Source organism: Chiloscyllium plagiosum, chromosome 18 (genome assembly GCF_004010195.1).
Source record: "Chiloscyllium plagiosum isolate BGI_BamShark_2017 chromosome 18, ASM401019v2, whole genome shotgun sequence".
In the NCBI taxonomy this organism is placed as follows: domain Eukaryota; kingdom Metazoa; phylum Chordata; class Chondrichthyes; order Orectolobiformes; family Hemiscylliidae; genus Chiloscyllium; species Chiloscyllium plagiosum.
Genome location: NC_057727.1, coordinates 16,259,375 through 16,283,527, shown reverse-complemented (window position 1 = coordinate 16,283,527; position 24,153 = coordinate 16,259,375). Strand labels below are relative to the sequence as shown.

The following is a 24,153-nucleotide window of genomic DNA, read 5'->3' as shown; positions in this document are numbered from 1 at the left end:
ACCGCCTTCATGACCTGCAATCTTCTTCCAGACCTCTCCCCCCCCACCCCCTCTCCGGCCTATCCCCCTCACCTTAACCTTCTTCCACCTATCGCATTTCCAATGCCCCTCCCCCAAATCCCTCCTCCCTACCTTTTATCTTAGCCTGCTTGGCACACTTTCCTCATTCCTGAAGAAGGGCTCATGCCCGCAACGCCGATTCTCCTGCTCCTTGGATGCTGCCTGACCTGCTGCGTTTTTCCAGCAACACATTTTCTGCAAAGAAGTGCAGAAGCCAGTTTACAGACAGTAGACTCTGACCAACAGCAAAATGATAAAATAAAGCATTCATGAAGACTCATGGGAGACCCTGAGTTCTGATTAGTCAAATTGGAAGGCTCCAAACACATGCAGACTTCGTCAGCAATACATGGCACTGAGGTAGAGGTGATGCACAGAGTGTACAAACTTCAAGAACCTGTACATTGGGGGTCTTCAGATTGTTCAATGGGCTTATGAGACATCTCTGAACCCATTGAATAGGAGTGCAAGCAATTTATCCATGAGCCTAAGGGACTACTTCAGAAGAAGAAGAATAACTCAATAATCTTTTTTTATAAGTGATTTTTATTGAGGGATTTACCAGGATAGTGGAGAGAATTCCTGTGCTGTTCTGAAGAAGATCAACGGAGATCTTTTATGTCTATAATGGAAAATGGCATCTCTATTAGCATAATCTGGCATATCAGCTGTGATTTATTTTGCTCAAGTATCTATTGATGGACTTCAACGCACAATCTTGGAGCAAGGATGCTACTGAGTGAGCTATGCTAATACCTGAAAAACACACAATTCTTTTCAGAGTTGCTCTACACATTATATGGATGATTAGACCATCCAAGTGGATGGATCTCTGCAAACAGCACCAACTGTACTTTTGAAATTGAATTTTCATATTAAGTTGTGATGTGATTACTGAAGTACATTTTCTTTCCAGATATGGGGTAGACTTGCTTATGACCAAAGTTGTTTTATTACAGCATCCGAGTTTGTGTTCAAATGGCATACAGTTCTTTATATTACACAATTCTGGAGCCAATTTTACTCATTTGAAAGTACTTCCTTCATTAATTTAAAAAGCATCTTGTATTCCAACTGAATTTGGGATATCGTGACTTAAATATTATATTTACTTATCCTATCATATGCAGATGACTGGACATGACAACAGTCAGAATTCAGAGTGTTCAGTGATGTACGTGTTTGGCTTCACTAGTAGGTGTAGTCCAGCAAATGCACAAAAATGTTTTTATATCAGTTGTTTTTTAATTTAGTGACCCACAATTCTGTAGAGTAGGGAATAATGTTAATTGTTAATGATAGCTTTCCTTTCAACATTGTACTTTGGAAAGTTCTGTGTGCTAAAGTGAGAACACCAGTTTCTTTTCATGCATCAACATTCTAGTTAATCGTGCATGTAAGTAAAAGACACCGCGTGGATGCAAGATATTTGTCGGGCATTTTGCACTTGAAATGAGTGCAAAGCCAACTTCAAGAAATGTATTAAATGCTATCTGATTATTACCTGTAAAGTTGCAGAACTTGTACAATTTAGTTTTTTGTTTTAATTGAAAAGCATTCCTTCGTCAAGAATATTCCAAATTGATTGATCCAGCAGACACAAAGCTGTGGTTTCTCAGCATGCACAACAAAAGAAAATGGGAGAATCTGAAAATGGATCATTATTTTGCATTAGCTCACAGGCTGTAATAGCAACAGCTTCCCATTTCCGAAAATGAGACATGTCAGACTTAAAACGTTAATTCGGTTCCTTTCTTCACGGTGCTGCCAGACATATTGAGTTTATGCAGCACTTTTGTTTTTATTTCTGCTTCCCATGAATCTGATTTTACTTGTTCCAATTATAAAGTTTAGTTAGGAAGTTTCAAAGCTTGAGGTTTTCAAATGTGACCTAATAACCAGTACTGTTAGCTTCAATATAACAGCAGCATTAATGTTTTTGGTTTCTACTGTTGACCCAGTGATGAGAGAACACATTTGGGAATTTATTCATATAACTATGACAATAATATAAAACAAAAAACTGCGGACGTCTGGAAAAAAAATCAAAGTGCTGGAGAAACTCAACAGCCCTCTCAGCATTTGCAAAGGTCATTCTGCTATAACGTGGGTTTCATCTGCACAAATTGGCTATAATGCGATTGATGAATTGTGGACATTATTTGGATAATGTGAACTTTCTGCTGTATAAGTATAGCAGTTTTCTATTAGCAATATTATACAGTGCGACTTTCTATGGTAGTTTTTTATAACGCGAGGTTGCAGAGGGAAACAACTGTCATGTTATAGCAGAGCGACCTGTAGAGAGTGTCAGTGTTTTGAGTCCATTCTTGACTAAAGGCCACTGGACTTAAAATGTTAACTCTCTTTTTCTCTCTACAGATGGGGTGTGAGCTGCTGAGTTTATCCACCATTTTCTGTTTCTGTTTTGGAATTTATTCAGACAGTTGAGATTAAAAATTAATGGATGCTCCAGTACTGCACTGCAAATTCCAATCCCAAGTTTTGAGCACTAAAATCTATTTTAGTGTATTAATGAGAGAGTGTTGCCCTGTTTGAGATGCAATCTTAGGATGAGACATTAAATAAGGACCTGTCAACTCACTCAGGTGCAGGTAAAAGATCCCAATGCAATGTTTTGAATAAGAGCAGGAAAGTTACTTCTGTTCCTCAACGTTTATTAATCTTTCATATTATTATTTGCCGGACAAGATAATTCTGAGGCCCAGATTAATTTCCTGGTGATAGAGTTCAAATCCACATGGTAGCTGGTGAAAATTTCGAATTCAATTAATAAATCTGGCCTTGGTGACAATGATGATTATAGTTAAGATTATAATTTAAAAACCTTTCTGGTTCACTAATGTCCTTTAGGGAAGGCAGTCTGTTGGCTTGCCTGCTCTGGGCTGTATGTAACATCAGACCCAGAGCAAGATGGTTGATTTTTAGCTGATTTCTGAAATGGGGGAGAAATGCTTGCTATCTGCAAGTTGGATGTTAATTTTTTTATTTATAACCAGTGACTTCATCTTGATGAACTGTAAAGCACTTCCGTACATTCTGATGTAATGAAAGTCTCCTTTATAAATGGCAGTCTTTTGTTATTTCTGGCAAAGTACTTAGTTTCCTACGACAGCAGAAAGAACTCTATATTGGTGGTACAAGACAGCTGTTTTGGACCAATTGGTTATGATAAGTGGGAAGCTTGGAGGGAGGTAGATCAAGGGAAGATATGGAGTCAGCTATTACGAGGGGGCATAGCTTTAAATTAAGGGGTGCTAGGTATGGGACAGATGTTAGGGGTAGATTCTTTACTCAGCGAGTCGTGAGTTCATGGAATGCCCTGCCAGTAGCAGTGGTGGACTCTCCCTCTTTATGGGCATTTAAACGGGCATTGGATAGGCATATGGAGGGTAGTGGGCTAGTCTAGGTTAGGTGGGCTTGGATCGGCGCAACATCGAGGGCCAAAGGGCCTGTACTGCGCTCTATTTTTCTATGTTCTATGTTCTATATTAAGTGACCAAAAATATATTAAGAAAATAGGAGAAGCTTCTGGCTTGGATTGTAGTGAATGCTTCTTTTGATAAGGTCGGAGATTTGGAGCCAGCTGTATGAATGAATGCTATGAAACAGAACGGTTCGCACTATTTAACGTTTGCACCTTACCAAGCTTTAAAGTTTTTGCATTGCAGTTGATTATGCTATAACGCATTTTTCTTCAACATGAATTGGCTTTAGCATAATTGAAGAATTTAGATAATTATTTGTAGAATGTGAATTTTCCTTATCTGTATCGGCTATAACGTGATTCCGATTCCATTCGTTTAAATGGTGTGGCTATTGCGCAATTTTCTTATAACGCAAGATGACACGAGAACAGAACTATCGCGTTATATCAGAAACTACTGTACTTGATTTCTCGATACATTTCACAGATTAGGAATGATATATACTTATGACATGATTTGTTTGTGTGTTTGGTGCTTGAAAGCACATCTGCACCAAACATTGCTTTCTTCGTGGGAGAAACTCATTGACATATCTTTTAAGAATGACTAATTAATTGTTTTGTTGTTCGGCGTATGGTTTTAACTCTGTTACTGTGAAATTTCATCAGTTTATTTCCCATTTAAATAAAATCTGAAATCAGTGATGTTACTTTGGTTTCCAGAGTTCATGTGCCAAATATTGCAACCTAAACCAACACTACTGTGGGATTTGGTTGCACTGCATCTTGTAGAGTCTAGGTATTCGTCCCGTTCCACCACCAACCCCCCTCCTCCAGTTGAAGCAAAACGCTCAGAGATACAGTGTGGTTTTATCTCCTTCATCTTTATTCCAGGCTCTGGAGAGAGAGCAAACAATTGCCTATGTGTACACACATGAGTTCACGGTCTTCTCTGGAACAGCAGTTTCTCAATGAACTATATAGTCATTTTACGGGGAGGAGCATCCAGATAAGGCAACATGTATATTATTTGGGTGACCGTTCCAATCAGCGAGTGTCAATAGTAAAGGTTAAGCCATTTACTGTTAGACAATGGATAACTGGCTTCACATAATAAATACTTTTCACCTTGTTAAACTGACCTCATATACTGAATGCTACTTCATCTTGTTAAATGGCTCTACATAATGAACGCTTTTCCATTTTGTTAACCCATTACCCTTGCCTTCAGCAATCCATTGTTAAGTTCTTATCTGATCTGAGTAATGCTCAGCAGAACCTCTTGTTTCATAAAACTGTCTGATCTGAGTCCTGCTCAGCTGAACCTCTTATTTCACAAAGCTCAGAACTTAATTCTTAACTCCTTCCCTGCCTGCGTATACCATATGCGTATTCTCATAGGATGCTGAAAGGCTAAACTATTAGGTTCTCAGCAAGTTCTTATCTGAAGTCTAAACCTTGCTCTGAATAAGATAATATGTAAATGGTTTGATTTATTTGAACTCAAAATGTTAGGATTCATATCCACACATGTAAGACTACCATGATGTTTACTAATTTTGTTTGTTGGCCTGTGATGGCTGGCTATGTTGGAAATAGTATCACAATTTATTTTACCCCAAGGAGTCACAATGACATTCTAACTGGTACCCACACATTTTCTGTTGAGAGCATGGTTGTACGACTTCAACTTTTCACATAATACTGAACTGACTTGACAGTCACATGAAATATTTGCTTTCAAAGCTTAAAGTATTGGGTAATAGCTTATCTCCTGTGTCATTGCTAAAAAGGAATTGTGGAGGAACAATGAAACTTCCACTCATCAGGAACCCTTCGATTTTTGTTTGAGCTTGTGGCTATATTTGGAACTGTTGCTTTTTGATGTCTGAAGTTGCTTGTTTCTCATGGACTGAGGTTGGATAAATAATATGGTTGAGTTTGGTGTGTTGCCACACTAGGACCCTGGACAGTCTGTAATGTTGTTAGATTTTTGTTAGTCATAATTCGGTATTTGACTTAACAGATGTCGTTTCCATTGCTGTTTACAATTTAAAAATACTTTTACAACAATTATAGCATTGTTTCTTCTGGTTTCTACAAGATGCAGTGCAACCAAATCCCACAGTAGTGTTAGTTTAAACATTGCCATCTTAAGAAAGATTGAACAGAGTATCTTCAGGACTGTGTTCATATTGACATGATTACCAAAAAACAAAACTTTAGAAATTCTTCATCTGAAGATAACAGAATCGCCTCTCTAATTTACATAGCAATAGTTGTTCCAGATGTTGTGGATGGGAGGAATGTTTGCTGCATATCTTTTCTGGTGAGGCAAAAATCTATCTGTTTTGCTTCATTTGTACATTCCTACTGCTATCCATGGCACAGTTCTTCTTGCCATCAACGTATCTTCTTATCTTTTGTAAACTACTCTTTTGATAAAGATTCACTTCATGGGGTAATACATCTTATCTGCTGAAGCTGTTCCTGTGGTTGATTATATCCTGCTAATCAGAGCATTGATTGCGAAGTGTTGACTGATTGATGCTGCTTAGATAGAAATGTAATCAGAGGGGTCTTTCTCTGTTAGTGTGTTGTAAGTTTGCCTGACTTGGGCTTCTCTTAAAGTAGACCAAGTTGAATGGGTATGTGTTCAAGAAATACATTAAGTTATTAAATTGAAATTTTAATGTTTGAATAGCTGTACTATTTTGAAAGATGATATTCATGCTTCAGTTGTGATTAATAATAGTGGAAAAGGTGTAGAATTGGCATGTAGTGTGGAGTGTTTTTATAAATAGTATGAATTTGGATTGACTGGGGAACCTCGTGATATTATCACTGGTCTGTTAATCCAGAGACCCAGGTAATGTTCTGGGGACCTGGGTTTGAAACCCTCCATAGCAGATGGTGGAATATGAATTCAATAAGAATCTGGAATTAAGAGTCAGATGATGACCTTAAAACCATTGTCCATTTGTCGGAAAAAATCTATCTGATTCACTAATGTCCTTTAGGAAAGGAAACTGCCATCCATTCCCACAGCAATGTGGTTGACTCCCAAATAGAGGAAAATGTCAGGAACAGGAAGAGGCGTCTCAGGAAGTCATGTTAAAAAGTAAGTGAGGTACATTAGTGACTTTTTCCTGGGTCTCAGGAAGAGATGTAGAACCTTTACAGTCCAGACAGAGGCTATTTGGTCCATGAGTCTGCTCCGGTTCTTCAATAAGCATCCCACCCAAATCCAGGACTCCATCATATATTTGTAACTGCACATTAACCATGGCTGATCCACCTAACCTGCATATCCCTGCTTACTGGGGCACAATTTCCACCTAACCCATTGACTAAATATCAGAAAGAATGCAGTACAACTGTGCCAAAACAATAAGGAAGTTTTAAGTAAATATGATGTCCTATCAGTAGTGTTGTTGTAGATTAGAGGGTTAAAACTTTATTTCCGATATTTGTAATAGACCATATAAGCAAAATTGGAAAAATACAACTTATGGTCTGTCACACTGGAATCTGACTTTACCAGTTTTACCATTTACTAGGAATCATAATAATGTCCTTTTATTTACTGTAGTGGGGAGGTGGTTACACAGAGACTTAAGATACTTGTTTTGTTTTTAAAAAAAGCCAGGAAAGTTGAGAATTTTAAGCAGCATATTGTTGTGATCTGGAATGCAATATCTGAAAGTGAGAAAGAAGTAAACGTAAAAACTTTAAAATTCAGTATATTTGAAAAGAAAATATTTGTGGGACTATAAGGAAATAATGAGGGAGTAGGATGAATCAGCACAGAATGAACTGATGTTCTGAACAGCTCAATTCTGTGCTGTAAAATTATATGCTTGGGTTCATAAGATACCATAACTTTGCATTTTAATGTAGTAAAGCATTCCTGCCTCACTGGAAGAGTATCCAGCAAAATTAACAAACAGCAGTGGGATGAATAAGTATATTTTGGCAGTGGGATTTGGAAAAAACATTGAATGCACTGAAAACTCTCTGCACTTATTAATTTTTATTTGTACTCAAGCCAAGTTGTTTCCTTCAAGGAATGGCATCTCCATTATTTTAGCCATATGTTAGCGTAAGACTAGAGGAGTAGCCTCAAAGATATGCTCAAATCCTAAAATGGGATTTTAGGCCAAAGCCTTACAACTCCGTTGCAAATGTTATCACTGCATCAGGCTGATGACTAGTTGGGTGCAGTGTTAATTGTCAAACCAAGTGCTGTGGAATATGACAACTTTATGAAGAGAAGGAAAAAGTTTCTGACGTGGAAAGTATTTACTCCTCAGCCAATATCACAAACACACAACACATTATTACAGCGCTATTTGTGGATCTTGCCTTTTGCAAATTGGTTGTAGTGTTTCCTGTTTTACATCAGTGATCATATTTTAAGAAGTATCTCACCCTTGGATGTACTGAAATAATGGAAAATGTTGTCCAGAAGGTTAGTTGATAAAGGGTAATACTGGAACCAGTCTTAGTCATATTTATTTACATTGTGAAATATTACATACGTTACCTCCGAATTGAGCTACTCATATTTAAGTTGGAGTCATTTTATCAGTTTTTATTGCATTTGAATGATTATTAATTCTGCAATCACTTGGGTAAAAGCAGGAACATTCAGGAGTGTAATTGGCAACATTTAAACCTACGTCGAAGGTTCCAATGAATTTCAAATCCGTCACTTTAATTGCTCAGCCAAACATTACTTTGAGCAAATAATAATCAAATTAACTCACTGACACACTCTTAAATGGGAGCTGTAACAAAATCTTAACTAATGGAATCTTATCAAATTATCATTTCCAGGGCTGATGATTCTCTCTGGTTCCTGAAGTACCTATTGATTGCTGAAGGCCTCAAGCATATGGTGGACATCATATGCTCTTTTTCCCAAGGACATCCTGGTGTGGATGTATCCATAGGACAGGGAAAGGCAGTATGTCAAATGATACCCATTTCCAACTGCCTGTCGCCTCGAACTGTTGATGGCCACTTTGCTAGGCCCAGGATCAGATATGTATTTAAGTAAGACCCCATTTAATGCCAACCCCTCTGCTTATAATTCACCACAATTGACATAGTTATTAGGTGTTGTATACATGGAATGTCCTTACCTTTCCCTACCCAAATTTCTTTCTACAGTTTCTCTTTCCGTTTCCCTTCAGTTTCAGTTACCCACCATAATCCCCCGAACCCAGCCAAACATCCCATTACTTGTTCAGACCGTTCACTGACTGTAACTGAATAGTTGAGAGATTTTCTAAGGCTGTACATTCATAAACAATGTTTTCAGTTATTAGGTGTTTGAGAAGTCTGAAAAATGTTTCTTTGAAGGAGAGCTGCCTAATCTTCAATGTCTCCTTGCAGCTGAGAATATGAGAATTTCTTGGGGTGGTTGGTTAAATAGAGCTGTATTGCCAACTATCACCTATCTGATTTTAATTATTTTTGCTGACAGAATTTGATGGTCTTAAGCTTTTCGCCATGTATGTGAAGAAATGGAAGTATCTGGAACAGGACTGAAAATACACGAGGGCGTTGGGCGAAATCGGCTCCGAAAGCCACCAGAACGCCTGGAAAAATTCAATCATGGGGGCGACCAATCAGAGAAAAGTCACCCCCGTAAGTAGAATGGACAGAATCGGTGAGGAACTGTTCCTTTAGTCATGGGCTTGTTCTTGTCCCTGTTTGCTGCAGATAGGCTCATAAGTGAACCTATTTTCAGCAAACATGGGAGGAAAGCTGCTTTGACTGGAGGAGCAGTCAGCAGTTAGGAAAGTAAGTGGTGGCAGTCACTGGGGAAACGGGTCCCGTGCTTATTTGAGATTGAAGTGTATGTCAGTGATATTGTAAAATGTCATTAATTCATGCTTGTTACTTTGTGCTAATTTAATAACTGCGTTTAGGAAATTAATGATTTCCACATGTGTTGTGGCTTTAAGTTTACTGGAGGTGTTATAGCGCATAAGGTGGCTATTTGACCTATTCTGCTGGCACTGGGTCATTAAATGAACATAACGACCTGGTGCCAATCTCCTGCTTTCTCCCTTTACCCCTTACAAATTACCTATGTCGTTGCATAATATTGAGGATATTCATGAGTTGTTCTAATTCTGCTTCTGTCCAATTCCAAATACCTTTCATATCGATGCAACTGCAGAAGGTATTGGAACTACATGATTGCATCAAATAAATGAGTGAGAATGAAAATGGAATCCTTGAAACCAAGAAGTAGCCCTTGAGAAAATCTGATGGAGTGCTGTTGTTTAGTGGAGGGTAACATTTTGTGCCCTGGATATGGAATTGTATTGATTATCTTGAAATATTTTGTCACATGGGTGGTAAAACAACAAATAAAGCTTTGAGATCTGGAAATTTGGTGAATTAGTGCTAAATGGTTTACAAATTCTCCCAAACGTTGCATGTTAATGACACCAACTATTACTAATTCCCTTTTTTGGGTCAAAGTTTTGATTCATTTCTCATTTAGAATGTTGCTCCAGTTACTTGGTTTACTTCAACCAAGAACTAATGGTTCCTGTGCCAGAGAATTGCAGAAAAATGGACTTTTGCTCCACAAACGTTTTACAAAAGGTCCAATAAAATGATTTAAGAATATAAGGAATAAAGAGAAGGCCATTTAGCCCTTAAGCCGGCTTTGCCAGTCAACAAGATCATGACTCATCATCTCCTTCAACATAATTTTCCACACTATTCCTGTACCTGTTGTCTTCAATATCTAGAAATCTATTGATCTCTGTTTTGGAATGAATGATCTTCCACATCTTGTGGGGGTGGTGGATTCCAAAGATTTACAAGCGTTCAAGACTTCTTTTTGTCCTTGTTCCCACTCCATTAGGAGCTGTTGCACCGTCTTTAGGTTGTCCTCTCTCCCATTCTTTTAGGCGCTGCTGACTGTTTCTCAGTCCTCTTCTTTCCCGTTCTTTATTCGCTCTGTAAACAATGAACAAAATAACGCTCCATTTTAGCATTTTTAAAATATATTTGGTCTGTATGGTCACTAATTAAGCATTAAGTCTCATTTGATTTGATGCAACCTGAATTTGGTTGCCAGGATACCTTTGATTGCCAGGATTAAGAGACTAATATGCTCGTTCCTAATGCAGGATTATCAGATGAGTTTTAAAAAAAAGCAGTGAATCATTGACAGCACCCTTGTAATTTGGAGATAAGAGTACTTAGTACTCCAACATAAGATGTAGCCTATTGTCTAAAAGTTTTTGAATGGTTAACATGAGTAACCTGTAACCAATACCACTAATTCAAATAATTGATTCTGTTCTAGGTTTCATCATCCTCTCCAAGCACTCGCTCAATATAAACCAGATTCTGTGAAACTGTTTCCAATCCATGGGTGAGCTTAAAATCTTTTATCCCTCCCATCTGTCATTAAGACCTCCACAACATTACTTTTTCTCAACTTGTCAATCCTTTGTGCCTTCAAAAATATCCATGCTTTGATAACTTCTACGCTTAAGTTAATCAAAGTCCTTCTTACTTTGAAAGATGTTCTTTTCTCTGTGTTCTTATCCGATCCAATCTTTCATTCTCCTTTGTAAATGTAATCCTCCATTGGTGCAATTTCTACTGAGACCACTTATGCATTCCTCCATCCCCTCACCATATCTATAGTGGGAACACCTTTGGCTGCCTTCACTTTATGGAACTTTCTGCCAAACCAGACATTTTCACATGAACAGCTCGGGAATAGAGGGATACAGGTTACGCAGAGAGAAAAAACTTTAGTTCCAAAAGGTGTTATGTGTCAATGCAGGTTTGGTGTGCTGAAGGGCCAGTTCCTGTGCTGTAATGTTCATTGTTCATTAAACCATTCTGCCTTGCTCATCCCTCCTTGAGAAACCTTTACAAATATTACTTCCGTAAATAAGCTTTTCTTGAAACCTTTCTGGATCTTGCAATATATAGCCCAGCATCCTTTTTCTTTGAACTTTGTAAAGTGCCTGGGATGCTTTTTATATTAATTACATATTCATATCTCTATGATATTGTTCAAAGTGCGTAAGAAAGAATTCCAGAAAATCCTTGTTTCTTAAATTTGGTATTTGGAACTAGTATTCATTTTTCTTCAATTTAGTTTTTCTTTTTTGTCCTAATGCTGATGAATTCATTATCCAAAAAAATTAAAATCTGCATGTCACCATCGTGGTACCTTGTCCAGGAGACTGTTTTTATCTGTAAGCTTAGGTGGTGATTGTTGGCAAGCTATTTAGTAATAGGGACACAGTAGTTGAATATGATCCTGCCACTACTTTATGCCTATGCATGTATTTATTATCTAATATAAGTCATTGGATTATGAAAAGGAGTTCAATTTCTGGCTGATTATTGGCTAGAAGAATCACTCCTTGTTTGCTGAGGGTCATTTGTAACATTAATGTCAGACTTGTTGAAATCACCTAACTCTGCACAGATCTGCAGTTGAATCTGAGACTTTCTATTGTATGGCCAAGTTATTGTATGTACTAAATAGTCACTGGGTCTTTCTAAAAGACAACATTTTGACCTTGATTACTTTTAAGCTGGAACTAGTGAGGTTTAAAGTTCCACCACAATTGCAAAGAGGTTATCTTAAAGAAGATGAAGCTTCCTCTAATGTTATGGGCCTAGTAAATATGTAAATTCATGTGCAATTTGAGAGTAGGATTTTAACTCCGATGTTGGAACTTTGATCCACATCAGTGTTTCCATTTTGAATGAGCTTCACTCTTCAACCCGCCCTTCATGACAAAGCTGTTTGTCAGATTATCTTTGTAACTATGTTGGGAGAGTAAAATTTGAAAATAACTTAATTGTGAGCACTTTCCCAGGTAAAAATATCTCAATTTCTTTGTCATCCATTAGTAACTAATCAACAAGGATGGTAGTTTATTGATTTGACAAAGTAGTAGTAATTTATTTCAATCCCCATGCTGCTACTATGCAGCACAAGAAATGTTTGACACTAAAATGTTGTGTCTGTCAGGTCAGAACGATGTTCTGCATACCATACAAATGAGTAATGTGGTGTATAAATTTCAATCCTGGTGCGTGCCAGGTACATAGGCCTTATATCCAAAGGACTGGTGAATTATATCAAACAGCCATCACTTTGGGTAGATTTATAATGTGGAGATCATTGACTGTACTTCAGCAAATTGTGTTTTCAAAACTCTGAACAAATATCTAATGCTGGATGTCGTTCCAAGAATGGACATTACTTGCTGAACAATCCTGAGTGCTAAGAATTTCAGATTATCAGTTGTGCTTGCAGTGTGGCTCACATACATTTGTGAGAAGCTATCTATGTTCAAATGTAAACATCTATCTTTTTTGAATTAAACAAAAGCGCAGGAGACTATAGTTTCTGGGTATATTTTCTGTGGCAACACCTCAACCAATCAGAGTTGACCTAACTTAATCAGTATAATTTTCTGATGTGGGATAGCTTCAAAGTTTGGCAATCTTGCATATGCCCTGAATGCAAGACAAAAATCTTTGTCAGCTTGTCTTTTTTTTTCAGTGTTCCTGGAGTAGCTTCTCTATTTTGTATGGCCTAAATCAACATGTTTCGCAGCCCTGGTGCCTTGTTTGATTTTGAGTTGAGCTTCCAAACTGATTTTTCTGCATTGCTGAGACCATCACCTTCCACCTACCCCAATTCAGCTTATCCATTGAAACCCACATATCTATGCCTTTCAGATTCAGATTCCCTACAGTATGGAAACAGGCTCTTTGGCTCAACAAGTCCACACCAACCCTCTGAAGAGTAACTCACCCAGACCCATTCTTCTATCCTATATTTGCCTCTGACCAATGCACGACACTATGGGCAACTTAGCATGGCCAATTCACCTGACCTGCACAACTTTGGATTGTGGGAGGAAACCGGAGCACCCGAAGAAAACCCACACAAGACAAGGGGGGAACGTCCACCCAGACAGTCACCCGAGGTGGGAATTGAACCTGGGTCCCTGGCACTGTGAGGCAGCAATGCTAACCACTGAGCCACCGTGCTGCCCTAAACGCCCTTTGTTAGCTCTGAACTTGACTATTTCAATGCTGCCATCAATGGGCTCCTATCTTCCACCTTCATAAACTTGAACTCAGGCAAATCTCTGCTGCTGACATCCTAAATCGCATCAAGTCCTGATAGAACCCAACACCCCTTCCCATCTCTGTAAATCTCCCAATACCTTTCAATAGACATCTCTTGTCCAATTCTGCCATCTTGAACCATTGACTTTCACTGCCAGAGCTGTTGAAATCCAAAGCTCAGAATTTCAATCCCAGACCCGTTCAACTTGTGTCTCTCCTTTTTTAAGTCATTCTAATCAAGGTTTTGCTTAAGCGCCTCAATATTTATCTGTGTTTGTGTCAAATTTTGTTTCATAAAGCCCCTGCAGACCATCTTGGGATGTTTTACTGTGAAAGGTGCTTTATAAATGCAGTTTGTTAGCTTGGTGGTGTGGATTTGAAGAAAATGAATTAAGTCTGTTCTACTGGACAAACAATGTGCTGGAATTTTTTCTAAACTGCCAGTTTAACCATTAGGAATAGAGAGGTTCCCAGACCACTTTGACACTATTTTTATTGCTGTTCTCTGTTTTTGCCTCCCATATTTAAACTATCATTTGGATACTACCATTCTTTACCCTTTACTCTATTTAATTTGTTCTTCGTTGCACTTTTATTCCAAACGTTGCTCAGTTAGTTATGTAATAGGTACCTTCTTTTTACTTCATCTGCTGAACAACTAGATAATTTTTCCAACTACTGCTATTCAGATTTAACATTCTGGCAATGCCTCATTATTACCATTGCCCTGCCACAGTCATTTTTGAAGTGTTTCTGAAAGGAAACTCCACTAAGTTCCTTCTGTCAGTTTATTTGTATCTGTGGCAGTAAAGCCTGGAAGACCTGTCTGTTCAGCTGTTTCTAATGCCTGTGTATCACCGCTTGTTGCAGTGGACCTGAAAAGACCTCTGTGTTGAACTGTGCTAGTTTCATCTGCATCATTATACCTGCATGAGTATTCAATAAAGAATTGGTTTTAAAATGTTTCTCCTTTTAAATGTGATGTAAACCAATTATTTGATATCAAAGTTTGTAGATTTTAAAATCAACGAATAAAGTACTGCAGTAGCATCCGGACTAGGAGCAGCAGCTGTTGTTTTGTCACAGTTGTACGTGATGAGCATAAGGTTTGTCAATTAGAATTGAGACTGAAAAGAGGCTGGAAGAGTAGGAGCCATAAAGTAGTGCCAGTCCAGTCTGTGTGTTTGAGACAGTGTTTAACAGTGTCCATGTAGTCAGAAAATTTTATTTGTTGAAAAAGCAATAGTGATATAATTTACAGATTTATAACACAGATTCCAGAATTTGAATGCAAAAATGACCTGTGGATGTTGGAGTACTTGAATAAAAATAGAAATTGCTGGCAGAACTCAGCAGAACACTGAAGAATCACCAGACTTGAAATGTTAACTCTGCTTTCTCCCCACAGATGCTGCCAGATCTGCTGACTCTCACCAGCAATTTCTGTTTTGTTTCAGCATTTGAACAGTTGATCAAAGCCTCCAAATTCTTAATCTATCACATTTGATAAGCCCATGAAACTTTCTATCTCTTTATCCATATCCACTGCACTTTCAGATTGTCAACTGCTTCCATTGTGGTTGCAGTGATAGTGAAACATTTTGTTTTGGAGACTTGTTTTACTCTTAATATGTTTCTGATAGTCCTTGATAAACTTTTCAGTGTACCAAATCAGTAAACCCCACCTGGTAATATTTCCTGTTCTGGTTTACTATCCCTGTATCATGTTTAGCCACCTGATACTGCTTGATATGTCGCTAGTTTGTTACAATTGGTCTTTTTGTGATTATAAAACCATCAGTTTCTGTTCTAGTAATTGAACGTGATGTAGTTTTGCAGGGCTTAACCCAAATGTAATAAGTGCTCACAAATGAGATCAATGTAGGCAAAAGACTGAGTCTTCATCTGTCTTTTTGGGCATGGAATCATGGAATTGTTATATAAAACAAGGAAGCCATTCTGCCTACCAAGCCTGTGTCAGTGCAGAGCAGCTCAAATCACTTCCGAACATTTTTTTCAATTAATCTTAAGTTGGGAAGCATGTAACTGTCAATGTCTGATTTAAACTGAATACTTCATTCAACGATTTCTACGTAAGTGAAAGATTTTTCCATTTCCTTCAATTCTTTCCTCATTTGCTAATTCTAAAGACTTTCCAGCATCTTTGAACAGCAGCTGTCAGAAACAGATTGTTCTTGTCTCCAAAATAGATTTCCTAGTGGATAAAATGCCTGTTATTCGGTAGCCCTGCTGTACACAAGTACATTATTACAGATATATAAACCTCTGCTGCCATTAGTTTGCTAAGCAAAGACTTAAATTGATTTAAAATGGGATCTCCCTAATGTGAATGATCACCAAAGTGGTTGGTGAATTTGTCCATTGAACTGTGGATGATCTAATCACGTGTGTCCTGAATCCCAAGTGACCCCGAGGAGCCACATTTGTGCTAGGTCCTGAATGTGCTGCTTTCAGGTCTGACTGGAGGTAGAATGTATACACTGGTTTGTGTTTTAGATGGGCATCTAATTGTCATCCATCACATTTGGAACAACTAGACCCATCCCTTCCTCTGATAATTGAAGAAAAATGTATTTCTGATTGGAATTGAGAATATTTCGCTTCCTCCTTGTAGAATCCCAGTCCATATTTGGTTAAATTTTCAGTTATAATGTAGTGAAGTTAGGGCATCAAGACCTCATATCTTTAGGTGTGGGATGTGGTCTTGTGAATTTGCCAAATTTGTTCAAAAAACATGCACATAGATCTTAAATGAACTTCTCTAGTTTTCTGACAATTTGTAACCTCACGAATGTGATAAAGAGAATGCTAGCTTTCTGTGAATGTTTTAATGCAGCAAACAATAATATGATTTTTATGATTCAGTATTATTAGAATTCTGAGCATTGAAAATGTGGCACTATGATGGTGCTGTTTTCAAAGTGGTGTTTAGATTTGAGTTTGTCTGTTGGAACATATTAATTTCCTGATTTAGAGCAACAATGAGTCAAAACTTATATAGTGAATGGGAATGATGCAGTGTTTGTTCTTTTGTTTTTGGTCAGGGTTCTGTTAATCTAGAACCATACAGCTCAAATAGAAGCTATCATTGTAGTAACTATTAATTTTGTCTCCACTACTATTTAATCTGGTTTAATCTGACCTTGAACTATTGAAGGAAATATAAATTTGTAATTGGCATTGTTAAAGCCTGTGGATCAGGCTTTGTAAAATTCCACATGGAGTCAACCATTTCAAACAGAGGTGAGGAGAACTGTTTTATCCGAGAGTAGTGAACCTGTGGAATTCTTCACTGAAAAGGACTGTAGAAGCTGTGTAATTGGATTACTAAGTATATTGAAGCCTGAGATAGAAATCTTTTTAATCAGTAAGGGGATGAATGAATACAGGGAAAAGGAAAGAAAGTGGAATTAAGGATGGTGAGTAAATTGTTAAGGGGATTCTGAGAGACAGGATCTATAGACATTTAGAGAGGCAAGGACTCATTTAGAATAGTCAGCATGGCTTTGTAAGTGGGAAGTTGTGCCTCACAAATTTGATTGAATTTTTTTGAAGGGGTGACCAAGAAAGTTGATGAGGGCAATGCGTTAGACGTTGTCTACATGGACTTTGGCAAGACCTTCCACAAGGTACTGCATGGTAGGTTGTTGAGTAAGATTAAATCTCATTGGATTCGGAGAGCTAGAGGATGGTGGTAGAGGGTTTTTCAGCCTGGAGGCTGTGACCAGCGTTCTGCCACAGGCCTTGATGAAGCTATCTGGGAAGGCAGCGAAATCTTGATCAACTCGGCCAGTGGGTGGGGAATGGCAGATGGAGTTTAATTTAGATAAATGCAAGATGTTACATTTTGGTGGGTCAAACCAGGGCAGGATGTATATAGAGGAGAAAGTGAGGGCTGCTGATGCTGGAGATCAGAGCTGAAAATGTGTTGCTGGAAAAGCGCAGCAGGTCAGGCAGCATCCAAGGAACAGGAGAATCGACGTTTCGGGCATAAGCCCTTCTTCCTTGCCTGACCTGCTGCGCTTTTCCAGCAGGATGATAATAGTCAATGTTAGTGCCTAGGACCCGTTATAGAACAAAGAGACATAGAGGTACAGGTTCGTAGCTCCTTGGAAGTGGAATCACAGGTAGACAGGGTGGTGAAGAAGGTTTGCGGCATGCTTGCTTTCATTGATCAGAGCATTGAGTATAGTAGTTGGGAAAATTTGTTTCAACTATACAAGTGGTCACATTTAGAGTACTGCTTGCAGTTCCAGTCACCCTATTGTAGCAAGGGTATTAGTAAACTAGAAAGAGTGAAAAAAGATTTACTAGGATGCTACCTGGACTGAAAGGTTTGAGTTATAAGGAGGTTGGATAGGCTCAGACTGAGGGATGACCTTATAGAGGTCTATAAAATTATGAGAGGCATAGCTAAAGTAGATAGCCAACAGCTTTTCCCCATGATAGGGGAGTCTAAAATTAGAGGGCATGAGTTTAAGGTGAGGGGGAGAGATACAAAAGGTTCTATAGGGGCAATGTTTTCACACAGGATGGTGAGTGTCTGGAGCAGGCTGCCAGAGGTAGTGGTGGAAGCAAATACAATTTTGTCTTTTAAGAAACATTTGGACAGGTATATGGATGGGATAAGGTGCAGAAGGCTATAGAAATATAGAAAATAGGTACTGAAATAGGCCATTCAGCCCTTTGAGCGTGCACCACCATTCAACATGATCATGGTTGTTGGTAATGTCTCTCCATACCCCTTGATGCCTTTTATCTGCAAGGGTCCTGTCCAGCTCCCTCTTGAATATATCTAATGAACCAGCCCCAACAACTTCCTGTGGGAGAGTATTCCACAGGTTAACAACTCTAAATGAAGAAATTCTTCCTCATCTCAGTCTTGAGTAGCTTACCCTTTATTCTTAGACTGTGACCCCTAGTTCTGAACTTCCCCAACATCGAGAACATTCTTCCCACATCTAGCCTGTCCAGTCCCATCAGGATTTTATGTTTCTATGAGGTCCTCCTTCATTCTTCTGAATTCCAGTGATTACATGTCCAGTTGATCCAGTCTTTCCTTGTATGCCAACCCGGGAATCAGTCTGGTGAACCTTCGCTGGACTCCCTTAATAGCAAGAATGTCCTTCCTCAGACGAGGAGACCAAAATTGTACACAGTATTCAAAGTGTGGCCTCACCAAGGCCCTGTATAACTGCGGCAAAACATACTTATTCTGATACTCAAATCCTCTCCATATGAAGGCCCTCCTCGCTTAGCTTTCCTCACTGCCTGCTGCACCTGCATGCCAACCATCAGTGACTGTTCCACTGTGACACCCAGGTCTCATTACACGGCACCTTTTCTTAAACTGCCAAAATTCAGATAATAATCTGCCTTTCTGTTTTTGCAACCGAAGTGGATAACCTCACATTTATCTATATTATATTGCATTTGCCAAGTATTTGCTCACTCAGCCAGTCTGTCTAAGTCAGCCTGCAACCTCTTAGCATCCTCCTACAGCATACACTTGTCACCCAGCTTAGTGTCATCTGCAACTTTGGAGCTATTGTATTCAATTCCTTTGTCCAAATCGTTAATGTATATTGTGAACAGCTGGGGTCCCAGCACTGAACCCTGCAACACCCTACTTGTCATTGCTGCTGCTCTGAAAAGGACCTGTTTATTCTAACTCTGTTTCTTGTCTGCTAAACAGTTCTCTATTCGTGTCAATACATTATCTCCGATACCATGGGCTTTAATTTTCTTTACTAATCTCTCTTGTGTGGAACCTTGTCAAAAACCTTTTGAAATTCCAGATACACATCTACTAATTCACCCTTGTCCACTCTTCTGGTGACATCCTTAAAAAAAATTCCAGAAGATTTGTCAAGCATAATTTCCCTTTAGTGAATCCATGCCGAGTAGGACTGATTCTGTCACTGCTTTCCAAATGCTCAGTTATTACATCCTTAATAAATTGACTGAAGCATTTTCCCAACACGATGTCAGTCTAATTGGCCTTTGATTCCCCATTTTCTCTCTCCCTCTTTTTTTAAAAGAATGGGGTTACATTAGCTATTCTCTAGTCCATTGGAACTCTTTCAGAGTCTACAGAATGCTGGAAAATTATCATCAATGTATCTGCTATTTCTAGGGCCACTTTCTTCAGTATTCTGGGATGCTGAGCATCAGGCACTGGGGACTTACCGAGTTTTAATCCCCAATACCATTTCCCCAGTACTGTATCCTGACTAATAAGGATTTCCTTCAGTTCCTTCTTCAATACTTGATCCTGTTTCCCTTAGAATTTCCTGAAGGTTGTTTGTGTCCTTCTTAGTGAAAATAGATCTAATGTATTTGATCAGCTGGTCAGCCATCTTTTTGTTGTCCATTATGAATTCACCTGTTTCTAATTGCAAGGGGAAAATGAGGACGACAGATGCTGGAGATCAGAGTCACAAAGTGTGGTGCGGGAAAAGTATAGCAGGTCAGATAGCATCCAAGGAGTAGGAGAGTTGATATTTCGGGCATGAGCCCTTCATCAGGATTGAAGGGCTCATGCCCGAAACGTTGACTCTCCTGCTACTCGGATACTGCCTGACCTGCTGTGCTTTTCCAGTGCCACACTTTTTGACTCTAATTGCAAGGCATCTAACATTTGTCTTCACTAGTCTTTTTCTGATGAAAAAAATGTAGACCAAATATGGATCAAATGCAGGCAAATGGGGTTAGTTTAATTGTGAGAACTGGGTGGCATGAGCAAGTTGGCTGAAGGGCCTGTTTCCATGCTGTAGACCTCTATGATTCTGTGATTATGAAATTAAGTCTTGATCTCATTGAATGACAGTTGCAGACTTGATGAGCTGAATGGCATACTTATGCTCCAGTGTCAGGTAGTTTTTTTTATTATGAAACCTGGAGGGGATGCTGCTCCAAAATGCTTTTAGACAGTTGGGACCAGGGGCAGCGGAAAGGCACCAGGCTAAATCATTTTTAAAATCTGCACTTAAAGATGGTGTTGTAAATGTGTTTGGCAGTCAGCAATTTGTCTCAATTTCCTATATTATTGACTGGTTTCTTACAAATAGAATTGAATATTGATTGTACTGTTTCTGAATGAAATATGGCATTCTATCCATGGGTGAGGGTTTCAATTGGACACAAACTGAGATGTGATTGAGTGAGGTGAAACTATGCAGTTGAAAATAAGTTGGCTGATTGATGCCACAGATATGTGGCAGGAAGTTCAGCTTGGTGTCAAATTGTTTTATAAAACACTTCTACAAAACACTTTGGATCAGATGCAAGTATAAGTTGTTAAATTTATTAAGGTTTTTGGATTCCAGTAACAAAGTGAAGACTAATTTTTCTTGATTTATTTATAGAAGAGAAGCTATGCATAATTAAATTTTCTGGGTAATTGAGCTGAAACTAGATAATGAATGCGCCTGTGCATCCATGTAGGTGGGAAGCTGTTCAGTCTGCTCACTGATTTATAGGCCAGAAGAGAGATGGAAAATAGAACTCCTTCAGATGTGACAAGTATGACAGCTTGCTTTGTAAAATAAATGAAACAGCTGCTGTTTTGGTTTCTCTGTTCACATCAGCCTGGCAGTTCTCACTTCCTGTTGATTAAAAGGTGGCTGAATTTGTGATGCTGTTTACCTGAATCCAAAAATTTTTGCATGAAATAAAGTGACAAATATATTTTTGATTAGTTGCCTTCATTGATTTTCTAAAACATGCTGTAGAAGGGTGTGTGAACAAGTGAAGTGCCATTTTTAAATATAGGTGAAAAAAATATGCATTGTTATGATTGAATTGCATCTATATTCTTCTAAAGAGCATAAATTTTGTTAACTTTGCTATTTGCAAGTGATTAGGTTAATGTCCTCTCTCAACTAGGCTGGTTTCGATGCTCTCCATCCTCCCCAGGACAATTTACAGTGGCAGATGTGCTGGTGAGTCAGTTGTGTTGGTTTCTAGCAGTATGTCAACATAGAGATGCAGTAAGTGGTTGGGATACGTGGGTCGGCTAAGTTATTATTTAACTGAGGCAAAATGGTGGATCTGTCCCAAGATTCAGGAGTGGCTCCTGTATAGAAGTTAGTTATAGACATCTTACAAACTGTTGAGGTCCATCGCTTATATTTAGCTCACTGTTTGTGCTGCAAATGATCTCTCGTTCTGCAGATAATTAAATGTAATTTTGTCCAGGATGTTTCCATTCAATATTCTCGTGGTTTGTCAAGCTAAATGATTTTTAAGTACATTTAAAATGTAGTTTTAAACAAAAAATGGTGCTTTTATTTAATATAGGAGGGGTTATTTTCCTGATCTTGTTTAACCCGGATATGTCTCTTGCCTTAGTAGTTCACAGGAATTTAAAATCTTTATTTCCTCATTCTCTAACTCTCGTCACAAGTTACACAGCTTTTGTAAGGAGTTGCTAGGTGTGTGGGTGAATTTAAGGTGGAATCTTTTCCCACTTTTAATAAATTTTACTTTTTTTTCCCATTATTGTCTTCTGATTATCTGGGTTAAAAAGATTGAAAGCCTGTGGGGAAGCTACAAATTCAGACAAATATTGGAGCATTTTGGTCCATCTCACCCCAGACTCTTCACCATTTTATAAGTTCTGTTGAATAATAATGTGCTATGTTTTTCAACACCAGTAACTGATGTCACAGCTTCCTCTAGTGGCAGAAAAATGTAACATTGTCTCTTATTCAGTTCACTTCCCACTCATCATATTTACAGATTGTGTCTGCATGTTCTTGCCCTGAATATTTTGGAATTTCAAGCTGTATTCTTCACAGTTACTTGCTGATATGTATAGTAGACATAAGCTTATTTCAATTATATTTTCCAGCCAATGCACTCTGCCTATAAAACAGCAGTGACTGCATTTCAAAATAGACTTTGGTTGTGAAGCATTTGGGATGTTCAAAGGACATGAAAGGCAATATGTAAATGGAGATTATTTCTGCCTATCAAATAAGAATAAAGTCTGCACGACTACAATGCCTAGTCCTGCATTAGCTTCTCTTACCTTGCCCTCAATGTTACCTTTGTTGTTTGTCCCATCTCCTACTTCCTGTCTGCATTATGTCCCTCAGTAACATCATCTTTCACCAACATCTCTCACGAGAAATCTGCTACTTTTACTCTTGTGTAATATCCAGTACCAATGAAATTTCTCCCAGTAATGGCCTCAAGTTCTAATCACTAGTCACTAACTCCATCTCCCTGATTTGTTCAGTATCTGAGATGCCATCAGGCTGTTTGCAACGAGTTCATCTCGGATGTAGGTTTGCTGGCTGAACTGAAAGATTTGTTTTCAGATGTTTCATCACCATATTAGGTAACATTAGCAGTGAACTTCCGGATGAAGCACTGGTGGCATGGTCCGCTTTCTATTTATGTGTTTAGGTTTCCTTGGGCTGGTGATGTAATTTCCTGTGGTGACGTCATTTTCTGCAGTGATATAATTTCTTGTTCTTTTTGCAGGGGGTGATAAATGGGATCCAAGTCAATGTTTGTTGATTAGAGTTCCGGTTGGAATGCCATGCTTCTAGGACTAAACACAGATAGAAAGTGGGCCATACCACCAGTGCTTTATCCAGAGACTCACCGATGATGTTGCCTGGTATGGTGACGAAACGTCTGAAAACTAACCTTCAAATTCAACGAGCAAACCTACATCCAGAACCTCAACCTGAGCTACAAATTTCCTCAAAACTTGTTACTCGTTCAACTTTTTTGATTCTGAACTGAACTTCTGACATACTCATCATCAGCATCTTTTATTTTGTTTCCAATCCTGTTACTTATCCATTTTTTTTGTTATATGCAGACTCAATATTCCAGTCAAAAAAATCCAAAGAACTGCAGATGCTGGAAATCTGACACAAAAACAGAAATAGCTGGAGAAACTCAGCAGGTCTTGCAGCATCTGTGGAGAGAAAGCAGAGACAGTGTTTCGGGTCCAGTGACCCTTCTTCAGAAGATTGTAGCTAGGAGAAGGTTGGTATGTACGCTGAAGATGAGGAGTAAACAATAGGTGGAGATGGAGCTCAGAGGGAAAACAGCAGTGGGACAGACAAAGGAATGGATAATACTAAGCCGAAGAGAAAGAAAAACTACTGACTGGCATCATTAGTGGGTGAAAATAGGTTGGCTGTGGTTTTTTCTGCTTTTGTTTTGAATATCCCAGTGTTGTCCTGGCTGGCCACCAATCTTCCATCATCCTTCTTTTGTTGAAAATGCTGTTTAAAAATGTGTTGCTGGAAAAGCGCAGCAGGTCAGGCAGCGTCAAAGGAGAAGGAGAATCGACGTTTCGGGCATAAGCCCTTCTTCAGGAATGAGGAGGGTTTGCCAAGCAGGCTAAGGTAAAAGGTAGGGAGGAGGGACTTGGGGGAGGGGTGTTGGGAATGCGATAGGTGGAAAGAGGTTAAGGTGAGGGTGATAGGCCGGAGAGGGGGTGGGGGTGG

General features: G+C 38.7%; 1 protein-coding gene across 6 annotated transcripts in view; it reads left to right on the top strand.

The window, feature by feature from the left end:
• Positions 1-24,153, top strand: part of setd5 (SET domain containing 5) — a 167,449-nt gene that overhangs the window by 28,144 nt on the left and 115,152 nt on the right. The window contains exons 2-4 of one of the 6 annotated variants that reach the window (XM_043707767.1): positions 9,000-9,163; positions 10,848-10,916; positions 21,566-21,621. The exons of 2 other annotated variants lie outside the window; for them this stretch is intronic. The gene's annotated coding sequence lies outside the window, so the exon portion shown is untranslated. The remainder of the gene's footprint in view (positions 1-8,999; positions 9,164-10,847; positions 10,917-21,565; positions 21,622-24,153) is intronic. 3 more of the 6 variants (XM_043707770.1, XM_043707769.1, XM_043707768.1) reach the window with 3 other exon arrangements.